Source organism: Physeter macrocephalus, chromosome 9 (genome assembly GCF_002837175.3).
Source record: "Physeter macrocephalus isolate SW-GA chromosome 9, ASM283717v5, whole genome shotgun sequence".
Taxonomy (NCBI): Eukaryota; Metazoa; Chordata; class Mammalia; order Artiodactyla; family Physeteridae; genus Physeter; species Physeter macrocephalus.
This window is the reverse complement of record NC_041222.1, coordinates 78000044-78023431: the sequence shown is the minus strand read 5'-3', so window position 1 is coordinate 78023431 and position 23388 is coordinate 78000044. Positions and strand designations below refer to the sequence as shown.

General features: G+C 41.6%; 1 protein-coding gene and 1 long non-coding RNA gene across 14 annotated transcripts in view; one reads left to right on the top strand and one right to left on the bottom strand.

The window, feature by feature from the left end:
* LOC102976472 (uncharacterized) overlaps positions 1-21469 on the bottom strand; it is a 127814-nt gene extending 106345 nt beyond the window's left edge. For 7 of the 8 annotated variants that reach the window (XR_003681298.2, XR_002893226.3, XR_003681302.2 and 4 more), the window contains exons 1-3: positions 21385-21469; positions 20985-21050; positions 11311-11478 (exon numbers count right to left, since the gene is read on the bottom strand). This is a non-coding gene — a long non-coding RNA (uncharacterized lncRNA). Of the gene's footprint in view, positions 1-841; positions 2385-11310; positions 11479-20984; positions 21051-21384 lie in introns of those variants that run through there. The other variant, XR_003681299.2, reaches the window with a different exon arrangement.
* A 952-nt stretch (positions 21470-22421) lies between these two features.
* The window catches only part of TUT7 (terminal uridylyl transferase 7), a 64719-nt gene continuing 63752 nt past the window's right edge, over positions 22422-23388 (top strand). For 2 of the 6 annotated variants that reach the window (XM_028494109.2, XM_028494107.2), the window contains exon 1: positions 22422-22499. The gene's annotated coding sequence lies outside the window, so the exon portion shown is untranslated. Of the gene's footprint in view, positions 22500-22978; positions 23158-23388 lie in introns of those variants that run through there. The other 4 variants (XM_028494108.2, XM_024132864.3, XM_007121371.4 and 1 more) reach the window with 4 other exon arrangements.

Sequence of the window (23388 nt, the reverse complement as noted above, 5' to 3'; positions counted from 1 at the left end):
CAAGACACAAATCTCATGTAACCATAATCATGATTGGCGGTGGGGAAGTTTAAAAACAGAGTGTCCCCCAAACCCTCCAGACTTAGTTATACCACAGCTAAATCAGGTGATTCCAACACATGATTCACATCCCACAAAAAATGAAATGTTTACAAAAACAAGGCTCCCAAAGGATAAAGTAGCCTTTTCTCAAAATCCATTCAAAATTTTAAGCCAATCTTTCTATGTTTTGCTTGCCATAACTACCAGGTTTCTTATTCTAAAATAAAAGGTTCGTACAAACACAGACACAATTTTCACATCTAAGTTTTAGCATTCTGACATATTTTAAAAGCAACTTTGCCTTAGCAGATACAGGTCACAAGTCAAGACTATTACTGTAGTGATTTGTATATACATATATTTTTTATTATGGAAATTGTTAACCATACACAAAATGGTAGAAGAAATAGTACAGCAAACTCCCATATACCAGTAACCCAGCTTCAGAAATTATTAGAGATATTAGAGATACTTTTAAATGCAAAGAAAAAATTACACAGCATCATACCTTTTCCTGCCTACAACTACAGAAACAATAATATGACCACCAACACTGAATGCGTTACAGAATATGAGCTGTTTGACCTGCAAACACATTAAATTTTGACCCTGAAATGCCCAGGGGAGTAGCTGCATAGAGCAATTTTCCTAAATCCCTTGTATAATAAAATTGATGCTAAAAATTCACATTGACTGTAACATATGATTTTTTTACAAATTTTTTTATTGTTATAAAGTTATGCATTTTCATTTTGTAAAGTTTGCAGTCACACAAATTTGCATATGGGTGGGTATTTTATGGTATTATGAAATAACTGTTCATTTTTTTGGTGAGGTAACAGTATTATGTTTAAGTAAGAGTATTATTTTTAGGAGATGCATTAATGAAGTAATTGAAGGAGAAATGTTATAATGTCTGCAACTTTGCTTTTCAAATGATTCAGCAAAAACTGTGTGTGTGTGTGTGTGTGTGTGTGTGTGTGTGTGTGTGTGTTTATGTGTGTGTAGATCCAGGGTTGGCAAAATACTTCTGTAAAGGGCCAGACAGTAACAGTTTTAGGCTTTATAGACCAAAAGACAAAATCAAGGATATTTTGTAGATAACCGTATAACTAGTTAAAATGTTGCTTCTTAAAAATGTAAAAACCCTTATCAGTGTTGTACAAAGACAGGTGATAAGCAAGATTTGGCCTTGGCCTTAGTTTGCCAACTCCAAATGTAGATAGACAGATACATAGATACATATAGATAAATATAGATAGGGTAAATATGAGAAAACTAACCACTGTTGAGTCTAAGTAGAGGGCATGTGGATGTTCATTGCATTAGTCTTTCAAATTTTCTGAATGTTTGAAGAATTTCATAATAAAAAGTTGGGGAAAATACAAATACATAAAAACACTATGAAAATAAATATCATCCACAATACAAGTACCTAGATAGAGATTAACGTCTTGGTATAGTAGATTTTATTTTTAGTTCTTGGAAGGTGTGTTTTTTCCAACTATAATGAGATCCTACTCCGTATAAAGTTTTGTAGCCTGCCATTTTCATTCACCATTTATTCATAAGCATTTTCACATGTCATCATCATATAATGGACATATATATTCCACTGAACAAATGTTTTAAGATGTCTTAACTATTTCCCAATCATTGAACATTCAATGTGTTTCCAGTTCTTCACCCACACAAATAAGAATTTTTTTAGCTTTTTTTCCATTTTCTATTTTTTATTTTGAAAAATGTTAAAGCTCTGGAAAAGTTACAAGAGCAATACCATGATCACCATATACCTTCCACCTAGGCTCACCAATTGCTAACAGTTTAACACATTTGTTTTATCTCCCCTCTGTATATTTATTATTTTTATTGTTATTTTGAGAATCTTGAGTGTATTACTCTTAAATTTCTTACTAAAATATTTGAAAACCACTGAAGAGCTGATTTCCTCAGGGTTTCCAGTTTTCACAGTAACTGTCCTCTGAGACCTAACTGATCTTGAGTGGCAGAAAAAAGACTCAGAAATATACATATATATTAACAAACCTAGTAGCTATTTTTAAGGACAAACTCAAATTAAAATCTTCACTTTGCCAACAAAAAGTTACATCATGTATTATTAGGCGTTAGATCTCTAATGCTTTACTTACTCTGTAAAGAGGCACAGCCCCAAACACATTTTTCCAAAATGAAAATGTGACGTGTTAGTGTCATATCACACCTCTGTTGTAATTTAATTTTCTCTTTATACAGATTTTGCTCTGTCTCCATCCTCATCCAGCTTTGTGGGAAAACTCACCAAAGCCGCTTTGAATGTTTTTCTTTGACTCCACTGCCACCTAGTGTGGAGAAAAAAGAATTCTGGGCTCTGTAAAAAAAACTGAATGTGTACTATCAATATTTGCTTACTTATCTGGATTCAAAGCCTGTTTTATTGCAGAATAAACTCTTGGGAACTACACCCACCATGGTCTTCTTGCTTTGCATTAAGTAACAATTCTACGAAAAACAATCATACTTCAAAAATTAGACTATATTTCACGTTATTGTGAAACAAGGTAGGAGATAAGGCTTGGTTTTCCCAATGTCCCTGTGGCCCATGTGGCCCTTTCACTCCAATCACATACTCAGGTCGTTAAGGTGGTATTTTCCTTCTTTCCAGTGTGATAGGTTGGAAAGAGGGTGGATAAAAGAGGAAAAGAAGGAGAAATTCATAGGAAAGAGGAGGAGAATGAGAGAGGGTCATAGATGATGGGGAAAATAATAATAAAAACACTAAAAAGACTAAAGATGGCGTATACATACAAGAAAGAAAATGGAGAGGGAAAGCAGTGCAATGTTAGAATAAGAGACACAGGAGCCTAGAAAGACAGGGAAATATAGGGGAAGATGCAAGGAACCAAGGCAGAAAGAGGAAAGAAAAGAAAAGGGGAAGGTGAGGGGTGCCAGGGTTAGGTGGTCGTTCATTAATCAGCCTTGGGAGGGACCACCAGGTCAGGCCCACACACCTTGGGCAGTTTAGAGATCTCAGTCCCCCCTGACCCCACATCCCACCCCATTGCACACACACTTCTGCTCCCCAGCCCTGCTTCGTCCTTTCCCTGATGCCCACTGCCTCCTTTCCCACAGGACAACTGGGTTATTTGTTACACAACCTGTCCACCAGCACTGGAATGTAAGCTCAAGGAGGGCAGAGATCTTGGCCTTCCTTTTCTTCCTGTTTTGTTCTCTGATGTATCCCAAGAGTCTAGAGCAATGTCTGGTACATTATGACATGCATTTAACAAACATTTATTGAATAAACGAAGGCATGGAGGGCACTCTAGAAATGAACAAGATGCATTTGTAACGTTTGTTTTGCTTTATGACAGTGATACCTTTTCTCCTGGGCAGATCACATTTTCATTCGCAGGTTACCAGCTGGTTTTCAACACAACCTGCTACAGACTGAATGTTTGTGTCCCCCTCAGATTTATATATTGAAACCTAATGCCCAATGTGATGGATGGTATTAGGAGGTGGGGCATTTGGGAGGTGCTTAGGTCATAAGGGTAGTGGCCTCATGAATGGGATTAGTACCCATATAAGAGACCCCACACAGCTCCCTCGGGCCTTCTACCATGTGAGGACACAGGGAGAAGTCTGCGACCCAGAAGACAGCCCTCGCCCGACCACACTGGCACCCTGATCTTGGACTTCCAGCTCCAGAACAGTGAGAAATAAACTTCTATTTTTCATAAGCCATGCAGTATTTCATTACAGCAGTCTGAGTGGACTAGGACACTTCCCTTCCGAAGAGACAAGCAGTTCTTAGAAATTACTGACACTCAACTCAACAGTGGTTCTGAAAGTCAAATTCTGACATCAGAAACAGAGGTACCGATAGGAAACACGTAATAGAATCAAATCACGTTTTAGAAACGACAAAGCAAACGAGAAGAGATAGGTCCTCACTTCAGGCTATATCTTAGAAAAAATGCTCTAGAGCAAGAAAAGCAAGTTATAAAAGGTTGTTTTGTTTCTTGCTATTTAATGTTTAAAATTTCTCCTTTTCCTACATTTTCCTCCTTGTAAATTATACTAGATGTCTTATCTTTCTAATACCAGGCTCAAACAGATAAAATAATAACTGAATTACTGAACCTTATCAGTATAATAAAAGACTCTGAAAAGCTCATTTTAAAAATTACTTAGGAGTTAGAAGATGACATGAAAAGATAGCAAAATCTTTAAGAAGGGCTATAGAAAGGGAAAGCTTACGGAAGATGTTTTTCTATCTGAAATTTGAAAAATGTCTGTGTGACAATGGCACACTTCATTATACTAATTGGAAACACTAGTGGCAGATGAATTCAGTAGTCAAAAATCAATGAAAAAGAATGTTTTCAAGTATCTCATGGATGGGTCTTCACTAGATGGAGATACAAAGGCTGATTTGAAAATCTGGTGCTTGAAGCATGCTTGTAAAATGATGCTGATTCTACAAGTGCTCATACAAATAGGTCTTGCCAGCCAGACACTAACATTGCTTTCAGATCACACATCAAAATTTTCCAAGCATTGGGCTTCCCTGGTGGCGCAGTGGTTGAGAGTCCGCCTGCCGATGCAGGGGGACACGGGTTCATGCCCCAGTCCGGGAAGATCCCACCTGCCGTGGAGCGGCTGGGCCCGTGAGCCAGGGCCGCTGAGCCTGCGCATCCGGAGCCTATGCTCCGCAATGGGAGAGGCCACAACAGTGAGAGGCCCGCGTACCGCAAAAAAAAAAAAGGGAAAAATTTTCCAAGCATTCACACATACGTTATCTAATTTGGTCCTCCCAATATGTCTGTGGTATAGATGGGACCAGGTATTATCTTCAGCTGCACCGTTTTGTGGCTTTAAAGGAGGGAAGCTGGATTTACCCTATTTTCCCATCTCAGCCTCCCATGTCATGGACATGATAGTCATGGCAGCCCCAGACCAGAGGTCTCTCCCACCTTCCACCAGACCACTGTGTGTCCTGGAGCAAATATCATGGTGCCGCGCATCCTAGTGGGTGAATGCACAAGGGGTTCTACATCTCAAATGGGACTTCTAAATAGTTTGGAGGAAAGAGCTGGCACAGCTTGGTCACCGTCTGTGACCACGGGCAAGTTAAGTAAACTCTTCAGGCTTTGGATTCCTCATTTATAAAGTGATCATGTAGTTCTGTGTGGTCTTTAAGGTAGTGGATTCCAGACAATGAGTCCATGGGTGAGTTTGAAAAAAATTTTTTTTTTAATTTTAAGGATTAACATAGACTTGCCAACCCTTTATGTGCAAAATAAAATCAAGATGTCAACAACTACAACCATCTACTCACCCCACCCCTCCTCTCACCCTCACTACAATCAGTGAAGAATTGACACAGAGATCCAAACGAGGACCCAAAACAACTTTATTACGGGGTTGGTCAAATGCCAAATGCTCCACAGAGTAATAGGGTGCCTCATAAAGCTGAATAAGGGGATGCTAGCTGGCATCTCTGGGGGAGTTGGGTTTAGCAACCACGCCTGACGCCAGTCAGATGCAGCGCAGCCTGTCAGGGAAGGTGACTCCTCTACCTAGATGAGCTGGGCCTGTGCTCCCCACACCTGACCTGGTGGCTGCTTCTGGGCGCTGAGAGGTGGGCAGCTCAGCTACTGCCCCAGAAGACTCTGAAGCAGGTCAAAACAGAATGTTAAGATAACTTTAAGGCCGTATACACTACAGGCCAAAATTCATTGCTTTTTCTGTTTTCCATTCCAAATGATATTCCATTCAATACTCAACATCACTCACCACAGATCTTGCAATGAACACCAGACAAAAGTCTAAAATACTCTAAATAACACAAAGCCAGCAACACATAAACACCCAAATTTTAACCTAAACCTACAGCAACGGTTACATTTCCAAAGAGAGGTTGAATTCCAAACATGAAATCCTTTGACCTGGGTCAATTAAAGTCTGAAGACATTAAGGTTCAACATTTTCTCTCACTCAGATTGCTGTATGGTACGAATCTTCTCAAGAACACAATCCTGACAGCAGAATTGTCTCTTTCATGAGTGTTACAGACAGAAGGTCATGGATCCCAATGGCACAAAAGGCACTTTTAGGAGCAAGCCAGAGGTTAGAGGTACCATCCACATGCAAGCTTCCAATGGGATGGATCCTGAGAGAGGAGCCATGGAAATTGTGGTACTCCTGTATCTCCGATTGCCCTATCTGTGATTCTCAGATGAGGTGAAGAATGTATCCCACATCTTCTTCCACTCCCCAGCTCTATGCTCAGGAAGATGCTAGGACTCTCTGTGCATTTTTAGGCCATTCCCAGAACTATTGGTACAACAGATACCAGCTGCCACGTTGAGGGTCTAGCTCAAGTTCCCATAGAGAACAATCAGTTATATACATACAGTGGAATTATTAGCCAAGCTTAAAAAAGAAGGAAATTCTGACACATGATACAACATGAATCAGCCTTAAAGACATTATGCTAAAAGTGAAAGAAGCTAGTCACTAAAGGATAAGTATGATTCCTCTTATATGTGGTACTTAGCATAGTCAAATGCATAGAGACAGGAAGTAGAATGGTGGTTGTCAGGATCTGGAGAGAGGAGGGAGTTACTGTTTCATTGGTACACAGTTTCAGTTTGAGAAGATGAAAAAGTTCTAGAGATGAATGGTGGTCATGGTAACCCAGCAATGTGAATGTACTTAATATCACTGAACTGTACATTTAAAAATGGTTAAGATTGCAAGTTTTATATGTATTTTACTACAATTTTAAAACTTTTAATCATAAAAAATCTCTTAGCCTGCTCGTGGAACTACAAACACCATTGTACGATTCTCTTCCACGATTCTCTCCAGCCCTTAGCTATGCAGTGATGCCAGAAACAATGAGACCGTCAAAGCACCGAGGCTCTTTTAGTAAATTCTATAGCCAACCCAGCCCTTCTGAACTCTCCATTTTGGTTCCTAAAGGAAGGCTCTTCCTCCAACATTTCCACGTCTAGGCCTATGCTGGGAAGAGAGCTTCCACTCCATGCTCTTGCCATCCAAAAGGAAGAGAAGCACCTAATCTGATCGATGAGCTGACTTTCACAGGGTGTAGTTCACTGGTGGGCAAGGTCTGGGTGAGAGTTCACTGCACCTGCATGTCTCTTTGTGCAGTTAAGCAGGCTAAGCCCAGCCCACTCTAGCAATCCATAATTCTATCTCTGCTCCACCTTCTCTGCCTCTGACTGGGCGTGAGTCAGATCAGCCTTGTGGAGTGGACCCGGTTAAATTTGGTTGCAAGGGAGGGAGAAGACTGCCCTCCGGACTGGATTTAGAGTGTTGCTGAGCCCTTGCCCAGCAGGACCAAAGTGATAGTTTGATCCCCATCTGGGTCTCAGTTTCTTGAGCCTCTTCTCCTCTGACAGGTGCAAGAGAAGCAAAACTTTACCTTTACCTATCTTAGGCTTTCAGCTGGGGCTCTTAACAACAACAAAAAATTAACAAGAGAAAAACAAAGCATGCAGCTCACATCAGTCAGGAGAAATCTAAATGAAGAATAACTCAAAGCGGTGGCTTAGAACTCTAGCTTATATAGCATCTTCAGCCAAGAAAAATAAATCTCTAGAGAAATGATAGGACAAAGGAAAGCAGTTTTAGACTTCCAAGAGTAGCAAACTGTGAGGAGGTAACTATATGGGAGGACACTAGTGGAGTAAGATTTGTTTGCAGATTCTTCTGGTGTCTCGGGGCTGATAAGAGTCTATCTCCAGTAAAAGGAGAATTTATAGGGAGTTCCCTGGTGGCCTAGTGGTTACGATTCTGGGCTTTTACTGCTGTGGCCCAAGTTCAATCCCTGGTCAGGGAACTAAGATCCTGCAAGCTGTGCCAAAAAAGTAAAAAAATTTGAAAATTAAAATAAAAGAATTTATACCCTGCCTTTAGGCAGAAAGCAGGGAGCTTTTCCTACATTTGCTGCTGCTTTTTTTTGTGTGTGTGTGGTATGCGGGCCTCCCTCTGCCGCGGCCTCTCCCGTTGCAGAGCACAGGCTCCGGACGCGCAGGCCCAGCGGCCATGGCTCACGGGCCCAGCCGCTCCGCGGCACGTGGGATCCTCCCAGACCGGGGCGCGAACCCGGTTCCCCCGCATCGGCAGGCGGACGCGCAACCACTGCGCCACCAGGGAAGCCCCTGCTGCTTCTTAATTGTTTTCAGCTCAAAACAACTTTTTCTGTCAAAGAGACATTTTGGGGTGACATATTCTGGTTTCCTTCACAAAAAAGGGGGCAGCAAAGAAAAGGTAGAGAATGAAGGTTTCATTCCCCCCCAAATCAGAAAAGTAGAACAGATATTCTTTTTTAAAATCTCATTTTAAATTGAATACATTTTGCTTTATGCAAAAATCACTTTCTTGTTTCTTTGTTTTTTATTCTGTTCAAATGCTGAAAGTTTCCTAATTATCGTCAGTCCATGAACATACATTTGAGGAACACTTGAGGAGTACGCCTCTGAAGTACACTTTGCTCTAAAATCCTGTGATACTAATACTGTTGTCTCTGCTTCCACCACGCCTCCCAGAATCCCAGGAAATGAAGGGGTAATAAAATATGTGTGGAAACCAGGTTTTAATGCCTTACAAAATGCTTTATGCAGATAAATATTTGACAGATAAAAAAAATAAGGTCTTTTCTCCTGTGCCAGGGCAATACAGGACCTCATCTAAACAAACCATCTGTTTATCTAAATCCAGGGTCTGCTTGGACTGGGACACTCTTATGTAGATGGAAAAAAAAAATACCAGCAGTGACACAGCCCTGGGGCACACTGCATCAAAAATTATTTCAAAATAGGTACTCAGTTTATTTTTACTTCATGAGGCTGCCCAAAAATTCAGGTTTCTCTGGTTCATCTCCTTTGTGTTAGTATTTATTTATTAAAGTGAAATAATCATGTCTTTGTCATTTTATACACACCAGGAGTAAAGTTAAAAGTTACATTAAACTGCCTTCATTCCATGAAGTTCTCCAGGTATCTGGGTTCGTGAGGACTCATCTATTTCTCTGACAATTATTAGCTCATTCTCTCCAACACGTTCCCATGTAGAGAGGGAGAAAGAGAACTCTCTGTCCCCACCCCCACATAAAAAGCCATTCTCTCTTTGCAAGTAATTTTCTTTGCAGCTGATATGTCCTAGATTGTTGTAAAAAGAACAGCGGCATGAGAAAATACAAGAACAGATGATTCAAAGACTCCCTGGGAACTGCCGAGCCAGCTCCTAATTGCAAATGCAAGGGTAGGCGAAACATCTGTATTCTGAGTCACTCCATTTTGCTAGAAGGGAGGATGTCATTGGTCCTCCCGCTGCATGAACCTCTGTGGTCTGTAAGTGGGTCCCAGAGCTGGTTCACGGTGTGCTAGATCTAGATCTAGAGACCGCAACTGAGCTCCCAACCCCCGACACACACACACAAACTCAACATATTTTGAAGTCATCTTAATTAATTGACCACCTGCCTCTGAGAGTTTTTAAGTCTGTATTTTTAATAATGAGTATGCAAAGCAACATGTGTGTGTCTTTGTGTGTTTGGGGAGGAGAAGGAAGTAAATAATCTTAAAAACCTACATGGGGGCTTCCCTGGTGGTGCAGTGGTTGAGAATCTGCCTGCTGATGCAGGGGACATGGGTTCGTGCCCTGGTCCGGGAAGATCCCATATGCCGCAGAGCAGATAGGCCCATGAGCCATGGCCGCTAAGCCTGCGCGTCCGGAGCCTGTGCTCCGCAACGGGAGAGGCCGCAACAGTGAGAGGCCCGCGTACCAGAAAAAAAAGAAAGCATCCTAGGATGATTCCTTACATTATTTTACGAGTGAGCATAACTGAAATATGTGTATCACAAACTACACATTTTATGAAACGTGCTATGTTAAATTTAAGATGAAGATGGCACATTATTATCAGTAAAAAACCACAAAGCTACACGGGTTTCTGACCTTGATTCTCTAATGCCTGGAATGATACAAATTCAGCGATATGGGCTTTTGTGGAAAGAGATCCTAGGAAAAAGTGAATATGGAAGAATTTTTTCTAGAAAACTATAAAAAACAGTTATTCCAAAAGAGAGCTGGTTAAGGCTTTTTGATTAATGAATAACAAAAAGATGATGGCAAAAGAAAAGTAAGACATTGATGAGTGAAAACAAGAACAGCAGTTAAGGCAGAGTCAAGTTCACCAATGTGTTTTTAGGCGTTACTGTCTCTTCTGATGTGACTCCTATGGGGAAATTTCATTGTTTATACAGAGAGTGTAAACAAATCTGTTGACCTAACAAAACACTGGTTTTCATTCCTCACACCTTCCTCCCCCAGCCATGGTAAATAGCTTGACATTTAGGCTCATGGGCTTTGGTGTGAGTCAGAGGTTCAAATCCTGGCTCTGCTATTCATAGCTATGTGTCTTAGGACAAGCTTACTACCCCCTCTAAGTCCCAATTTCCACACTTACATGATGGGGATAATGGTCAGGTCTGTCTTGAAGGGCAGCTGTAAGAATATAAGGAGATAATGCAGGTAACTGCCACAGGGCAGCTCCTGGCACACAAAAAGGGCTCTAGAACTGTTGGGGTGGAGTGGGATGGCAGTTTGTTGTTGATTTATCTAGATAAAGGCTCACACTTATGAACACCTAGAACAGAATAAAACTAAAGTTCTCCAGGGTAGGCACCAAAACCTCAGACCCTAAACTGACAACACCACGAGACATCCTTGTACAAAATAGCTCTGGGTAAGGAAATGCAACAAAACCTGAAAGAAGAACTGAGGATGGCAGAAATACCCACTTTGAAAACTCTGACAGGCTCAAGTGATTGTAAGAGGAAGATGGCACATTACGATACAGACTCCCTGAATTGGCCACGGGCACTACCTGGTGATTCCAGATATTAAAATAGTCTGTCCTCAATCTGATTTTGCCCAAATGTCCTCAGAGGAACACTTGAGAATGTAATCTTTTCTATCTGATGGAAGAAATGGGGAGACAGATGGTGGCTGGAAGTAATTGTAGGAAGGACCTGAGATAGGACAGCAGTAGGAAGAACACACCTTAGGAAGTGTGAGAAAGTTATTCATTACCCTTGTTTCCTCTCATCCTCCCTTTCACCAATCTCTCCCCCAATGCCATGGGCTAGAGCACTGGACAGTCTTCAAACTTGACCAGAAATGATACCATTCTAATGTAACATAATGATGTATTATTTTGTTATTACTTACTTTTAGTAGCTAGTACTAGACTTCATCTTCCACAAGGTCTATCTTTGTTGGGAAAAGGCCTGGGTCAGTCCACTCAGAGAAGGGGAATACCTACGGGGTCACAGATGTTGGCTGGTACCATGGCTTCTGCAAAATTATCCGGCATGGGGTAAGGTGCCTCTGACACTCCTGGAGTGGAAGAGGAAGAAGAGTCAGGAGAGAAGAGGAAATTGGAAGAGAGAGAGAAGAAAGAGTCAGTGAAATGATGGGAGGCTGGGTAGCAATGGAGGAGACAGCTCCTCAAATTCTCACGAATACCACTAAACCCATGAAAGCTTACTGAGTTCAGAGGTTACAAAACAGAATACACATGCAGAATCAGGAGCTAGAGAGGCAATGTGATTAAACTTACATGCATGTGATTAAACATACATGGATCTACAAAATGTCATGAGCAGATATGGAAAGGTCAAAAAGACCTAGAGAAAATGAGAATGTATGAAAGTGGCATGCCAAGCCGAGGGAACTGCCTGGGTTCATGCATACCTGCAACCATGCACACCATCACTCATGCATCAGTATCGGTTGAACTCCTATTGTGTGCTGGGCATCACACTAGGCTGTGGAACACCATGGTGACAAAACCAGAGTTCTTGCTCTCCTGGTGTTTGCACACTAGTGGGAGAGACAGACATTGATCAAGTAATTGCGCAAGGGACCTCCCTGGTGGTCCAGTGGTTAAGAATTCACCTTCCAATGCAGGGGATGCAGGTTCAATCCCTGGTCAGGGAACTAAGATGTCACATGCCACAGGGCAACTAAGTCCGCACGCCACAACTACTAAGCCCATGCACCGCAACTACTGAGCCCATGCACCACAACTAGAGATTCTGCATGCTGCAACTACAGAACCCACGTGCTCTGGAGCCCACATGCCACAACTAGAGAGAAGCCTGTGCACCACCCACGTGCCACAGCTAGAGAGAAGCCCACGTGCCACAACAAAGATACTGCGTGCCGCAACTAACACCCAACACAGCCAAAATAAATAAATAAATATATTTTTAAAAGACTCCTCATAACAAGCTTTTAAAAAAAAATGCACAAACATTGGTAAAATTGTGATTGTGAGGAGTGCTATATAGAAGGAGCACATGATACTATGAGAGAATGTAACAGAGAGATTGGCCCAGCCAGAGAGATCAGAGAAGCTTCCCTGAATAAGTGATCTTATTGATCTTACTAATCTGAGCATTGAGTGATGAGATGTTAACTGGGTGAAGAAAGGGGGGAAAAGCAGCCCAGGAAGAAGAATACGTGTACAGCCCCTGGGGTGGCAGGTTTGAAGACTGAGAGAAGGCAAAGTGTGGCTAGGGAAAAAGAGACCCCGGGGAAATGGGCAGCATGACACTGGAAGGCGGGGAAGGAACAGGCTCCTCGGAGACTGCAGACCACGTGATGGTATCAGTCTTTATCTTAAGGGCAGTAGGAAGTCATCATAGGGAAATTGAAAGGAACCCCCAAGAAAGTGTGAAAATGGCAAATGAGACCACTGTTTACACTTTACTTCCACTTTCCTCGGCATCTCTGACTACCAATCAATGACAGCTTGTGTAATAGCATGCCCAAAATCAGAAAAGTAAACATTTAATTAACTTTGTTAACCTAGTGATTTCTTTTAAATAATTAGTATTTTAAAATGAATTTTCCATCAACATACAAGAAAAACTCTCAATTCTGAACCACCATCAAAACACAAATGCCCAGTATGTAAATTCGTAATTCAGTATTTAGTCTTCCGTTACTTAAAGAATAGTGAATTAGGAATCAAACAGCCTGAGTTTTAATTCTGACTCTAGCACTTAGTCACATGGCTTTGGGTTAGTCCCCAAACCTCTCTCAGTCTCAACTTTCCTCATCTATAAAATAGGGTGATAACCCTTGCCCAACGTACCTCACAGGTTAAAGTGAGAGCCTTTTGTAACACCAAATAAAGAGATTATTATTAACCTTTCTCCAAATTGCAAAGGCAAATACACGACTTATTCAAATCAGATAATGCTTTTTTTTAACCTCACTTATCAAACTGTTTTGCAATATTGTTACAAAATAATGCTTTATCTTGAAGGTCATTGCCCTCTAAAACATTACAAAACTACTTGTGTACATAAAACCACCAAAATTCTTTGAAAAGTTTTTCCCTTATAGGTTATTACAAAATATTGAGTATAGTTCCCAATGCTATATAGTAGGTCCTTGTTGGTTATTTATTTTATATATAGTAGTGTGTATATGTTAATCCCAAACTCTTGATTTATCCCTCCCCCGTTTCCCCTTTGGTAACCGTAAGTTTGTTTCCCATGTCTGTGAGTCTATTTCTTTTTTTTTATAAATTTATTTATTTATTTTTGGCTGCATTGGGTTTTCGTTGCTGCGTGCGGGCTTTCTATAGTTGCAGCGGGGGGTGGTACTCTTCGTAGAGGTGCACGGGCTTCCTGTTGCAGTGGCTACTCTTCTTGCAAAGCACGGGCTCTAGGCGCGTGGGCTTCAGTAGTTCTGGCGCACGAGCTTCATTGCTCTATGGCATGTGGGATCTTCCCGGACCAGGGCTCAAACCCGTGTCACCTGCACTGGCAGGCGGATTCTTAACCACTGTGCCACCAGGGAAGTCCCTGTGAGTCTATTTCTGATTAATTAGTATGATGATCTCTAGGTCCATCCACATTACTGTAAATGACATTATTTCATTCTTTTCTTCAGCTGAGTAATATTCCATTATATATATATACCACATATTCCTTTTTTTTTGGCTGCGTTGGGTCTTTGTTGCTGCGTGTGGGCTTTCTCTAGCTGCAGCGAGCAGGGGCTGCTCTTTGTTGTGGTGCATGGGCTTCTCACTGCAGTGGCTTCTCTTGTTGAGGAGCACGGGCTCTAGGCGTGCAGGCTTCAACAGTTGTGGCACGTGGGCTCAGCAGTTGTGGTGCATAGGCTCAGTAGTTTTGGCGCATGGGCTTAGTTGCTCCGTGGCATATGGGATCTTCCCAGACCAGGGCTCGAACCTGTGTCCCCTGCATTGGCAGGCAGATTCTTAACTACTGCGCCACCAGGGAAGTCCCAATGTACCACATATTCTTTATCCATTCATCTGTCGGTGGACATTTAGGTTGCTTCCATGTTTGCCTATTGTAAATAGTGCCGCATGTATCATTTATATTTACAAAAAAGAAAAAAAAGATAAACAAGAAACAAATAAATTTGCTTATCTATGGGGGTTGGGGGAATGAAATGGAAGAGTTGGAAAGGGGACAGGACCTGTCTGAATATAACTTTTATATAGTTTCGTATTTTGAACCATGTTAGCATTTGACATATAAAAAAAATAAATTAAATCAACAAGAATGGGTGGGTAGGAGGCCCTGAAAGTGAAAGAAATGAATTAATTTGATTATAACCAAGTTAATAATACAATTACAAAGAAAAAAGAATTAATCCAAAAAAACATCTGAACATAATAACAAATTATTCTGACTATACACTTTCAGTGGGATATATTCTAAGGACAAAAAAAATCTAGAACTTTACTTGGTAAGCTTGTTTTGGATAATGTTGGTGAAGTAATTCTGAAACTGTTTTGTGTATGTTGTAGAAATGAGCAAATGAGTAAATATACTGATGTTTTGAGGAAGCAGGGAGTTCACTGTGGGAGAACAAAGAGACAAATGAGACCCCTGTTTACACTTTACAGTGTAAACAGGGAGGTAGAACTGTGTACTACTGGATTGGATATCCTTTAGAGTATCATTATGAACTCATGGATTTTAAAAGTGTTTCTAGCACTGTCCATTGAGAGGACCTAAAAGCAATTTCACCCCAGAGCAATGAGCACACATGGCACCCAGGGATTGTTTTCTAAACACTATTCCCCAAACCCTTTGGGAAAATGCATAATTTCAAGGTGAGCCTAGAGCATTTTCTAGTGCCAGAAATTAAGGAAGTACTCAATACTGAGGAAGGTATGTCAAAGAGATATAAGAACCCGTTTAAGGGGCTGCCACTTGCCAAATTTGCAACAATATGAGCATCAAAGTGAATAATGACAGGAATGGATTACAACACACTGAATAAAATAGAATCCATGAGTATACACTGATTTTTTTTTAATTTTAAAGCAATTAGGAGGAGAAAGGAAAGCCTTCCTTTATAGAAGAATGCTAACTAATAAACATAAAAGAGATGATAGAAATAGAAAGTCACTATTTCACAACTACTGTATTAATATTTGATTTCAGGAGAGAATCATCAATGGATACTAAAACCACTGGGAGAAATATGGTGAAACAGGATCTTCACACAGTCCAAAATATCCCATCACATGTCACTTATTAACTACAAAGGGAAAAAATGAATCTTTATAATGGAGCAATACAGCAGATAACACCTTAATCAAATAATCCAACTGATCATCAGTAAAAGGACATATTCACATCATATATCCTCTGTTGTGACACACTCAGATGTGTGATATATCACCTATTAGTATTCCTGCCAAAAATGTTTAACCTAAGTCTAACCATGAGGAAACAATCAGACATCTGCAAAAGAATGCACTTGGACTCTTCAAAAATGTCAATATTATGAATGAAAAACCAAAAAAAAAAAAAAGACCGTCAACCTGTGCTACATTAAAGAACAGAGACATGAAAATAAATATAATATGATGCATGACCCTTGCGCAAATCTAGAACACTAAAAAAAAAAAATGTTAAAGGACATTACTGGGACAATTGCAGAAACTTAAATATGGACTGCATATTAGAAAGTAGTATTATATGAATATTAAATGTCCTGAGTGTGATAATTGCACTGTGATTACAGAGGAAAATATCCTCATTTTTAAAAGATACATGCTGATAGTTTGGGGGCCTAGGTGTCTAGATATCTGCAACTAACTCTCAAATGGTTCAGCTAAACAATACACATATGCACAAAGGGAGGAAAAGAGGGAGGGACGGAAAGGAAGAAAATGTGACAAAATGTTAAAATTGTTTAATTATGTAAGTGGTATATAGATATCTATTGTACATTTCTTGCAAATTTTCTACAGGTTTGCTATTTTTCAAAATACAACGTGGTTGGGGGAGAAAGGGAGCTTTTTATATGGTCACTGCAAGAAGACAGCATAGTTAGATATACTTAGATAACCTGAGAACCAGTAAGTATTCTTCAATTGGGTGACTCCTTGCCAAGAGTTCAAGCTCTAGCAGAATGCCTCCGGAAGATACTGGAGACGGCCAAAGTTAGCAACAACAAAATTAATTAGTTAATACAGGACACCCAGTTCAATCTGAATTTCAGATAAATGAGCAATTTTTTTTTTAGTATAAGTATGTCCCAAGCATTTTATCTGGCAGCCCCACTCAGAGAAGCACCGTGGTCTCTTCCATGCCCAGGGGATAAAGTACAACAGTTCAAGAATACTAGAACAGTTCAAGATTAGAGCCATTAATATTTTTTATTTACTATTTTTATTTAATCAAACTCTACTCCATTTTCTGTAATGAAGACTACCCTTCAGCCTATATTTTCTCCTTACATATGGTTGGTACAGCCCTAATTTAGGCTTCATTTTCTCTCTGCATTGCGAAGCTTTCCCCCACTTCCACCACCTTTGACTTCTAAATACTACTTTCCCATCCTCTTCACTACCTTTCTCCCTTCTCAATTTCTACCTGTTTGGCTCAGGAGAGAATAGTTTCAAAGCAATAGATGATACTTAGCTGGGATTGCTTCTGGAAAATTGAGTCACTGTGTTAACCCCACCCAGTGTCATTAGTTAAATGCCTTGACCTAGGCTGGTTGGGGATCCTCCCCTCCCAACGGAACCCCTGGATGTCTTGACATAGCATTTTTGGTACATTTGGCATAAATCAGGACAGAGCAGCTCAAAGAAAAGTTTTATATATTACACTCTCTGAAATTCTCTTTTATCAGAAATGCAAATCCAAACCGCAATGAGGTATCACCTCACACTGGTCAGAATGGCCATCATCAAAAAATCTACAAACAACAAATGCTGGAGAGGGTGTGGAGAAAAGGGAACCCTCTTGCACTGTTGGTGGGAATGTAAATTCATACAGCCACTATGGAGAACAGTATGGAGGTTCCTTAAAAAACTAAAATTGAGTTATTTGTAGCGAGGTGGATGGACCTAGAGTCTGTCATACAGAGTGAAGTAAGTCAGAAAGAGAAAAAACAAATACCGTATGCTAACACACACATATGGAATCTAAAAAAAATGGTTCTGATAAACCTAGGGGCAGGACAGGAATAAAGATGCAGACATAGAGAATGGACTTGAGGACACAAGGACAGCGAAGGGTAAACTGGGACGAAGTGAGAGACTAGCACTGACATACATACACTACCAAATGTAAAACAGATAGCTAGTGGGAAGCCAGTGCATCGCAAAGGGAGATCACCTCAGTGCTTTGTGACCACCTAGAGGGGTGGGATAGGGAGGGTGGGAGGGAGGTGCAAGAGGGAGGGGATATGGGGATATATGTATATACATATAGCTGATTCACAATGAAACTAACACAACATTGTAAAACAATTATACTCCAATAAAGATGTTAAAAAAAAAATTCTCTCATCACTGAAGCTCCTCCTTTTTGGGTCTTCTTTATCAGCTTCTCTTATTTTTCTTAATGTCTAAATGATGGACAGCCTCAGTGTTTAATTCTGGGCATTATCTCTTCTCTCCCTTGGGTCCAGTGCTTCTCAAAGTTCAATCATATGTATATTGTCTTCATGATTTTTGACATCTCTCGATAATTATTACTAGTTTTCTTTAAATGGATATGTTTTAATTTATATTTTTTAATTAATTTTTATTGGAGTACAGTTGCTTTACAATGTTGTGTTAGCTTCTACTGCACAGCAAAATGAATCAGCCATACATATACATATATCCCCTCCATTTAGGACACTACAGTGCATTAAGTAGAGTTCCCTGTGTTATCCTAATTTATATATTTTAAAAGAAGATTTTATACCACAACTATAAAGAGGAATTTAATATCATAAATAGAAGATAAATCTAAAAATAAAACCTCAAAATACATAAAATGTAATTTTTTACTTAGATTTAAAATAATCAATAAAACAAATTATTAATATACAAATTATTAAAATGCACACCCCAAAATAAATTACTCATGAGAAGAATTGAGCTTTTCAGGATCAGTCAAGAATAGTGACTGGATGCTTGGCATCATGTTCCTTGTCTTGGGCTTACAGTTAGAAACTGAAGATCAGGAGGGAAGGTAATTTGCTGAAGATCAAAACAAAGTAGAGGCAGAGCTGGATCTATAACCTGAGACTAATGAATCGCAGTTGCAGAGAGTGGTCTCAAAACTAGAGAATTCAGAAAGGAACACTAGCTCCTGACGGTGTGAGGGCTCAGTCAGGGGACAGGAGCTTGGTGCATGGTAGAGTAAAAAGAATATAAACACTGAAGTCTAAAAGGCTGTGGTCACGTTGTGAATAGGCCGGTAAAGCCGTGTTACCATAAGCCTATGACTACTCTTTGAACCTCAGTTTTCTAACTAACTCACAAATTGTAGAACTGCGAGAAGACAATCAGACACAAGTACTGAGTGCTCAGCCCAGTGGTTACACAATCAGTAGAAGTTTCCTTCCTTCCTCTCCCATCTTTGTGTCACCAACACTGCCACAGACCTACCCACCACTAGCTATATCTCTTTTTGAAGGAGATACGGAAATTTTTTCTTCTGAATAATCCAGACCTGATTGCTCTCCATCACTGCCCTGTGTCCAGTGCTGGGAGAAAGGACTTTATCTGTGCTGGGCTGGTTGGCAAAGAGAGAGGTGTCTTTTGGGGGTTGGGTCTGTAAAGATGAAGATGGCCTAGAGACGACTTCTAAAAGCCTCAGGTAACCCTCAGCTTTCAGTTGCAATGGGAGGGCTGCAGGTTTTAGGGGGTAGCACATGAGCCCAGGGATATTCTCAGGTTCCTGATCCAGTGAATACTCAAAGGCCTCTTGGGAAGTTCGACCCCAGGAAAGCCGTGGGGGGCAGGGCTGTGGGGAACCTAAAAAAGTCTAGAGTGCAGCATTTGATGAATGTGGAGATGAGAAGCAGGCAAGGGACCTAAGAAATAGCTGGGAGTTGGGTATTCAGTTTCCATGGGAAAAGGGGCGGCTGAAACTTGGAAGTAGGGAGAGGAAGGAAAGATGGGGCTGCTAGTCTCCATGGCAACAGGGAGGGGAGCAGAACTTTCCATCACTCAGAGGGTGAGATTAGTTAAGGGAAAAGTTTGAAACATGTGGCCCATCCCCAGATTGGAACGTGGGGGAAGTAGACTACCGAAGAGAAACATGGGATGATTTCAGGAGTGTGAAAATAACAGCAGGACAGAGTCGAGCAGAGAACTGAAATTGGCACTTTCAGGCATACTTGAGATTCCTTGTGTTCTTGAAAAGAATCCAGATGTTTCTGGATTCTTCTTGATGCCAAGGAAGACAGACAGCAAAGTAGCCAGGAGATTGCCAACTGGGGGGAAGTAGTGGACCACCCACAATGAAAACCTCCTGGGAGTTGCAGCTAGATCCCAACAGGGATGCATGATGCCATCACGTGTAGGATGGGTCCAAGCTGGCAAAAGCGAACCACTGGAGATGGACTAAGCTGACAGAACTAACCACGAGTCCATGAGTCTCCGACCTCAGCATCAGATATCCAGCAACAAGGCAAAGAACAGAGCCTAGAAAGACCAAAGAAGCAAGAGGACCCCCTCAAAGAGCCTGTGGATGTGTATCTAGGGACACTTCTTTCCAATCATATGACTCCAGATCATCACATGTCCAGATAGCATGCAAAGGAAGTGGAGAAGGAAATCTAAACAATAGGGCATATATCCAAAAGAGACCAAACCATCAAAGACATGATTTAAGTTAGCAAAGACTTGAGATATGTTAACTGGCAAGTTAAATTTTTTTTCCCATAGTTCCCAGAGGGAAGTAGAGCCCCAGAGTAACATTAGCTCAAATTTAGGAGGAAAAAGAGTACATTCATCTAAGCAAAGTCTTAAATTTTCAATTTCAGGACATTTTTTTACCTTTACCATATTTTTCAACACTTTGAAAACAGGGACTGTGACTATTTTTCTCATATATCAGGCACATATCAGGAATTCAACATTTGTTGAAAAAAATGAAATGGATGAATGACACTAAATAAATGGCTGACTCTGGAACAGCACAGTCTAGGTTTTAATTCATAGCATATACTAGCCCACTGATTTTCCTAAGGTTTGAAAACAAGCACTGGAAATAAAAATCTTTTACTTTACACAACTTCTTAGGTCATAAATATAGTGTCCTGAAATAATTTAAACTAAGAGACTTTGAGGCAGGCAGAAACGGGAGATTCTGTTAGCCGTCTGTAATTTGTTAATGATCTCTAAGGCAGACAGCCCCCATATTTCTGCTCCAAATTATTGGAAATATGTCTGGACCATGACGCAATCACCGCAAAGATTCTGAGAAAATGAGTATTCCCTCCAGTGACATCCAAAAAAGAATCAAACCAAACTTTTCAACTGGATTTTATGCACTCCATGACCAATTTAAATCCCCATTACAGTACAATACTGACAGAAAGAAGTATCTTACCTGTCGATATCTTTTGATTAGTATTGCATCTTGTTTCAGAGAGCCTCATTTATCCTCAAGATGAATCTTAAAAGTACATTTTGAATAGAAGTTAGGCTTTGGGAAACACATTGAAGAAAATGCAAATAAAAATATTTTAAACTCTTAAAAAGATGTGTCCTCTACTGCTCCTCTAGAACTCTAGACAGTCAAGACTGGCTTTTGCTAAACTGGTTGTTCCATACAGTTACTCGGCTGGGTGTAGTGGTGCAGCTCTTCCATATAATAAATGTAATGATGTATCATCACACTCCCTTTGGATTCCATAAAAGGCCATTGTCTGCCTGTCAGATTACTGGCTTGTCATGTATTTTCAGAACCAAAGTATCTAGATAAAGCATTGTACAAAAGTTGTACCTACCTGTTTTAAATCACCTTTAGTATAGACAGTGGGGTTTGGATTCCAGCGGTTCCATTTACTTCACCATAAACGCTATTTCGCCCACCATCTTTAAAAGGGGGATAATGCTATTATTGTTGTGAGGATTACTGTTTGTGAGGATTAAGTGAGTAATTATTTGCAAAGCCCTCAGAACAGTGCCTGGCAACAGCCAGTACTAATGTGTTCATTTTAAGACCATTATCCCCACAGAATCTCATGGATTTAATTTTAAATACCCTTAAAGAGAAGAAAAATCAAAACTGTTGCATTTTCTCAAAGCTCCCTAATTTTATTAGTTGCTCGAGGCTTTCCAAGCATTTAGAACACGGCAGACAGCAAGGAAGGTAAAGTCAATGGAAAAGAGAGAGCGAGAAGAAAGGAACCCAGTTGTTTGCTAGTTGCATTAAAACATTCTCCGTTTGAAAATTCGAGTATGAATGCCCTCCTTGGTCATCCTTTGCGTTTACACATTTTCTGCGAAACCAGATTTTGTTTTTAAGAGAAACAAATCCGTACACAATCTAAGAAAAAAAGCACAGCATTTCTTTCTCTGAGTCATAAAGTGATCTGGATTAACAGCGGAGGCTTAAAAGCTAGGGTCGGCCATTAAGACCTCACTGAGACGTTCAATCACTCGAATTATCAGAAAAACAGCACGAGCGCCACGAGGCCTCAGACCCAGGCTGAACTTGCCCTGGAGGTAACCAGGAGCATCCAGGGTAAAAGCGAGCCTCCGAGCCGACCCGAGCACGCGGCTACGCCCCGACCGCGGGCTTCGCTTCTCTCGCGAAGAACCAAAGGCTTCCTCCGCACGCCTCCCGGGTGCTTTTAAAGCCTGCACTCCGAACCCAACCCGACGCCCGACTCCCGGAAAACGCGCCCGCGCAGCGGCGGCGGCGGCGGCGGCGGAAACGGGAGCGGCGGGGTGGTGGGGATATCCGGCGTGCGCGGCGGAGCGCTCTGACAGGGGCACGGCCGGCTCCCAATAGCGCACAATGAGACAGCGCTGAGCGCCGGAAGTGGGGCTGGAGGAAAACACGGAGAGGGAGCCCGGCCGGGACAGGAAGAGGCGGGGGGGGGCCGCGGCGGAGGTGGTGAGTGCTCATGGGCACCGTTTCCCCCCGTGTCCTTGTCAGACTCGCGTCCGGGGAGGGTCTTAGGTGGGTTCTCCGGTCTGCAGAGTCGAGGGTGGGCCCGGCCCGGGAGATACGTTGGCTCCATCCGCCGCCGGCCTTCTCTCCCCAGTTGCGAGGTCCAGGGAACCCCCGAGCCAGTGGGGACTGAGCTTTCGGGCTCGAGTCCGCGTCTTCACTTTGTGTCAGACCCTGCGGGGGCTGGAGAAGAAGGGATCAGGGTGGAGGCACTCGGCCCCAGCCCCCTGTCCGGCCGGGGAGACCCCGGAACCCTATCACGGAGGCAGGTCACTTCCTGCTTCCTGGTCCGCGCGGTGGCTTCTTGGCCAGGACTGCGGAGACGCCTCCTGTTTCTCCGCCTCCGACCCAAAGGGTGGAAACCGAGGCAGATCGCGGGTGGGGCGGTCCCATGGGGATCGAAGAGGGAGAATTGCTGTTCGTGACGAAACCAAACTTGTTTGGGGTGGGAGGATGAGGACTGGGGGGGTAAGCTTGAGTTGTCCCTTGGTCAGAAAGCCAGCCCCACTGACCAGAGCGAGCCTTGGTCGGGAGCCCTCCGTAGCCCAAGAGATCGAAGCCTGTCGTTCTGAATAGTCGCAAGCGGAGCCGAGGTGCCGGGGTACGTAGAAGGGACTGAAAAGTGGAGTTGAGAGATGTACTGCGTTCACAAAGTTTCGGTTACTTTGTAGTAAAACTTAAAAGTAATTGCCAGCTTGTTTTTAAAAGACTGGGGAGTTCTCAAAAGTATAGGCTTGGGGTGAGGTACTTGGTTTTTGGGAGGGTTCTGAAGAAAAGAGCATGTGTTGTATCTATATAATATCTATGAAGAATATTATAGAAGTAAGCCTCC